General features: G+C 33.1%; 1 pseudogene; it reads left to right on the forward strand.

The window, feature by feature from the left end:
- Positions 1 to 343: 343 nt before the first annotated feature.
- Positions 344 to 3487, forward strand: LOC129309638 (UDP-arabinopyranose mutase 3-like; annotated as a pseudogene).
- The last annotated feature ends 1856 nt before the right edge of the window (positions 3488 to 5343 follow it).

A 5343-nucleotide genomic window follows, 5' to 3' on the forward strand; every position in this document is an offset into this window, starting at 1 on the left:
GTAAGATATTACATTTGTAATTTTTTTGTGCTCTCGAAAGAAATTATTTTACCATATTTTTTTTAAATATCTCTTTTACTGGTACAAGATATTTTGATATTTGTTAATTTGTTAATTGTTAATTGTTAATTTATTAAGTATTAATTATTAACTATTTCGCTTCTGTTTCATTTAATATCTCTCATGACAAAGAACTCTTCACTCCTCCCAATCCGATTAGAATTATTGTAGACTGATATATTACAGGCTAATTTCTTTTTATTAATTGATGTTTTTTATATATATATATATATATATATATATTTTAATTTAACTCTTGCCAAAACTTGACGCCAGACCTTAATAGGTTCCCTTCCCCTATCCAAGCTTGGAAAGCTCTCTCCCAAGTTGGGAAAGGCAGATCTAACCTCTGTTCGGCTCCGTGTTCCCATCCGTCGCTCCGATCAATTTCTGCCGTGTTTAATTTCGCAGTCCCTGCCAGCTATTTCTGGCCAGATTGAGTTGCGTCACAGCATGTTCAAATCCCGTTGGCTGCGATGATCTACTCTTCGATTTGTGTCGTCAATTCATCTTCTAGCTTGGTCCATCGCTTGCACGGCCGCCGCTCGTGTCCGTGCGTCTTCCAGTCCTCCTCGGCGTCGTTTCTTCTTCCTGCACTAGTGACCGAAGCTGTTCGGTCTGACAAGTCCCGTGTACGTCTCCCTTCTGCGATTCCATCGATACATGTAAAAATGTTTCAATCATCTTCGGTAGTCAAGAATCTTTATCTACTACAGAGCTGCTCAATGTGCGTGTTCATGTGCCCTTTGATTTTCCTTGAATGGCAGAGGAGGAATCGGCTTCGTCTCCTATTGTGTTGAGCATGGAGCATCTTGTCGAAGTGGAGGACTATGTTTTGGTCAATTCTTCCTCCTTTTGAGATGTGTTTGTTTACTGATTAAAAGATATCTGAATCTTTTAATAAAAAGAAAAGAGAAAAAAAAAAGTGTTGGAGAGAAATTTCATGGACTGTGATTGATCTTGTACATTCGTTAGATCGAAATTTAAGAACTGGGGGTTTCGATCACAGGAAAGTTACAAGGAAAGAAAGAAAAGAAAAAGTGGTACAATCGCAATGACATCAATCGGATTCTTGGTCTTAAGGCTTCCTGCCTCTCCTTCAAGGACCCCTTCCGGTGGTACACTATCGACGATGACTGCTTTGTGAGTTCTTATTTTTGTCTCTCGTGCGATTTGTCATGCCTTTGATTCTGGATATATTGTTCTTGTTCTTGTATTGTGATTGCTTGGCTTCTGGCCTTAGATGTAATCCGTTCGCACTGTTCAATTTATGTGATAAAATTTCTGTGTACAGCAGTGAAATCTCTGGTGATTTTGTTGTCTTTCATTTTTGAATTTTGTCTTTCGTTTTTATTTTTCTAAAAATTGTCTCTGTATTCACAGACTTACTGTGGAATTTGTCTTCATTATTAAGACCTACAATTTTGTTTGTATTGTTGCGAACATTGTTTTACATGTCTTTGTTGGGTCCCAAAAAATGTAAAGGAAGAAAATATTGTCACCCATGAGTTGATTCTTGATTGATTTTTTGGGGTGTATTTCCTTTTATTTTCAGGGAAGATTATCCATAGGCAACAGGTAACAGAATTAAATTAAATATAAATAAGTTCCCTTAATTTCATTTAATATTAATATTGATAGGTGTCATGAGACTTGAGGGTAATTAGAAAAAAAGTGTGACTTGTAAACATTAAATTTAATTTAATGGATGAAAGTTTGAGTTGTAAACACTAAACTGTTAAATTTAACTTGTAAATGATGTAATTCTACTTGTAAATGTGAATATTTGACTAGTAAATATTAATTATTTAATATTTGAATTAAAGGCTACTCTCCAATCTTATTTATGAGATAGAAATAAAATTTTTGTTGTCCAATCTATAAATCATGTCGTTGAATTTTTATTACAAGTTTTTTTTTTAATTTTATTAAATGTTAGTGAAAGAAAGTATGATGGTAATTATGCATATTTAATAAGAACAAAATTAAAAATTTATTAAATTTTTTTAAAAAATAATGAGTTTGGAGTTTTTTTTAAGTATGTTAAGAGTGAGTTATAAATAAAAATAAATGTAATATTAAAAATTATAGTTATTTTCTAAAATTTTAAAATATCGTAATTAATATTTTAAGAAGTTCAAAATATTTTTTTAAAAGTGTTTTTGAAAATATAAAAATGGTGTAGCTTTTAATATTTTTAGAGATCCAAAGTATCATTCCAAAATGGTGTACAAGTGTAGTGAGTCTAGAAATGGACTAAGTCCATTGATAGCTAAAGCTTAAAGGAGCTGCAGCAGTTGCCTCAAAATAAAAGAAAACTAAAAATTATTCAATTAATATAAATTAGTTGATTTCATTTGAAACAAACATGTCGTGTGTATAAGATATAGTGGGATCCACATTCTAGGAGGACCCACCACTCTTGGTATCAATGTCTTTTAGAATGACAGATGATCAAGCTATTCATTTTCTTCTCTTTCATCAGCTTGCATCTCTACATTCATTTTGGAATTGAATGATTGGAATTCTTGTTCTGTTTTCTTTTTGTATTGTTAAATAAGGGATTCCGTTAGTTCCATCTAATGGAATTCTGTGATCCAGGAGCCGGATTTTCTATTGACATTAGTATTATTACTTGTGTGTAGCATATTTTGTAATGTGTGAGAATTTCGTTAATTTATTATACTTGCGATTGCATTTGTTACTTAAAGTCTGAGTATTTATATTTCTACAATACCTCTAATGTATTTTGTTATTGCTTTTATGGGTTATGTTGCTAGCAATCCGTCTGGAAAGAAGGTCAATGCAGTTGAACAGCATATCAAGAACATTCTCAATCCATCCACTCCCTTGTTTTTCAACACCCTAAATGATCCTTACTGTGAGTCCTTGAAGATTTTGTTCGTGGCTACCATTTCAGTCTCTGTGAAGGTGTTCCAACTGTTGTTTCTCATGGCCTGTGGCTTAACATTCCAGATTATGATGCACCTACACAGCTTGTGAAGCCTATTGAGAGGAACAATGGGTAAGTGCAAGAGTTTAGACTCTTGAAATTTGGCTATAAACACTAATATATTGCTTGAGTTTAAGTTTGAGTATTATCACTATGGTTTTAAGGTATGTGGATGCGGTTTTGACATACCAAAGGGAACTCTATTCCCCATGTGTGGAATGAACTTGGCATTTGATCGTGAGCTTATTGGACTTGCCATGTACTTTGGTCTTAGGGGTGAATCTTAATTTGATTTCAATGTGAATGTAGATTGTAGATTTTACGGATGATGGGGTTGTCAATATATTATTTGCCATTCCTTTTCTAATTATTTATCTAATCAAGTGTGGCTATATTAGAGAAAGTAAGCAAGGATTTGCTGATGGTTACTGTTGATATTTTTGTTAAATATTATTGTGATCTTGAGGAACCAAACTTGTTGGAACTATTTTGAATCCTAGGAACTATCGTGAGTTACAATTTTAATATGTAGGTTACATCTCTATCCAAAGTAGTTCTAACTATTCAGTGGCTTTGTCTCAATCATCTTCATCAATTAACTCTCTTCAAGTATGTGTAATAGCTTATTTCTTTTATTAAAGTCATTATTAACTGACGGAGTTTTGGGCTCTAGGGAATATACTATTGTTACATGAGCTCCTTTCCTTTCTCCCCTCGTGTATTATCCTTTTTTTCAAATATATCCTTGAAATATATGTATATATCTATTTCTTGTTAATTTATTTCAGCACTGTAGTATCAACTTAGAACTGTGGAGCTAGAAGAGTTAGGTGCTAGAATTGTTTGTATCTATTGTGCTTTATATAGAATGATGTGCGTATAGTATATATCTATTTGAATCCATCTTGAGATTATGACTCAAATTTATAAAATCATTCGTGATTATTTTTTTTATATTAATAGCCTCTAATATGCTTTTAATTGTGGGCATAGTATGCTTTCAGGAAAAATTTGGTATGAAAAAGATGATTTTTATTTTCTTACACTATAGAAGTGCTCTTGTCGGTTTTATAGGTTACCCGTACAGGAGCATTGAAGCTCTTCCATAGGCAAAAAATAATTGCTCCTATAAGCTACTTTTGTAGTAGTGCCTTTCACTTTAAAATATTTGATTTAATTTGATTGAAATATTGGATGCCACTTTGGTAGGTACTAGCTATTCTAGCACCATGTCTCTGCTAGAACAACTCTATGAATTGGATCCTCCATGACATCTCCATCTGGTTGTATTCTTTCCCTCACTTTTACTTTACATGTTCCTTAGTTATTTGCTGAAACTACCTAGATTTATAGTGTTGTTCAAGTGTGGGGGGAGCTGCAACCCTACTTCATTAGCATTTAGTTTTGCATTTAAGTCCTGTATTCATGCATTTGCATTGTCATTGTTTTTTCCACCCTTATTCTTGGCCTCTTGGGTCTTTTGACTTCTTTGTCTTCTTCCTTAGTCTGAGGCATTGAGGGCAATGCCAAGTTTAAGCGTGTGTTTTTGTTTAGGGGGTTACCATTGCATTTTATATTTTTGGTTTTATCTTTAGGTTGCATTCGTCTTTTGCATATTTTTGCATGATTTTGTTGGGTTGGCCAATTTTCAAAAATTTTGGATTTTTTTATAAATAGTGTTGAAAGGGTTTTAGAAAATCAAAATAAAAAAAAAAAATCTTTGTTTTGAGTATAAGTTGCCAAGCTTAAGGAAATTCATCATGGAAACTGAATATGAGACATTTGACACTTCACTTGCACAAAAATATGATTGGATTCTCTGTCTAGCTTGCTTTGAAATTGATGGAAAGCATAGCTAGTTGGAAGAAATTTTGAACCTTCATGCCTATTCTTCTTTAAATTCTGTGTGATGCCACTTGTCTTAGTTAGCCCTTTAGAACTTGTCTTTATTCTTGTCAAGGCTACATCTTGCATGTTTCAATTGGAAAATGATTCAGGCATTCATTAAAAATAGCCAGCCTCACTTAAAAGGCCAACTTGAATATTATATCTTTTGCCAACCTTTTAAGCCTGACTATTTCTATTCCATTCCATTCCACATTCTATTCGAATTTCATTATAGATGCAACTAGACATGATTCCATTACGTTGTAGATACATGGCTTACTTTCATTTAGAAATGCACGTGCCTTCTTGTCATTCTAGCGTGCAATTCATGCATGGCGCTTGGTTACATGCTCTAATGCTTAATTGCTGCTACACCGTTATGAGATGTTGTTATCATTCTAAATTGTTAGATTCACTTGGAGTTGAAAAGAAGAAAAAGAAAG

Source organism: Prosopis cineraria, unplaced genomic scaffold (genome assembly GCF_029017545.1).
Source record: "Prosopis cineraria cultivar Desert tree isolate PC_DT_omini unplaced genomic scaffold, ASM2901754v1 PC4, whole genome shotgun sequence".
NCBI lineage: Eukaryota > Viridiplantae > Streptophyta > Magnoliopsida > Fabales > Fabaceae > Prosopis > Prosopis cineraria.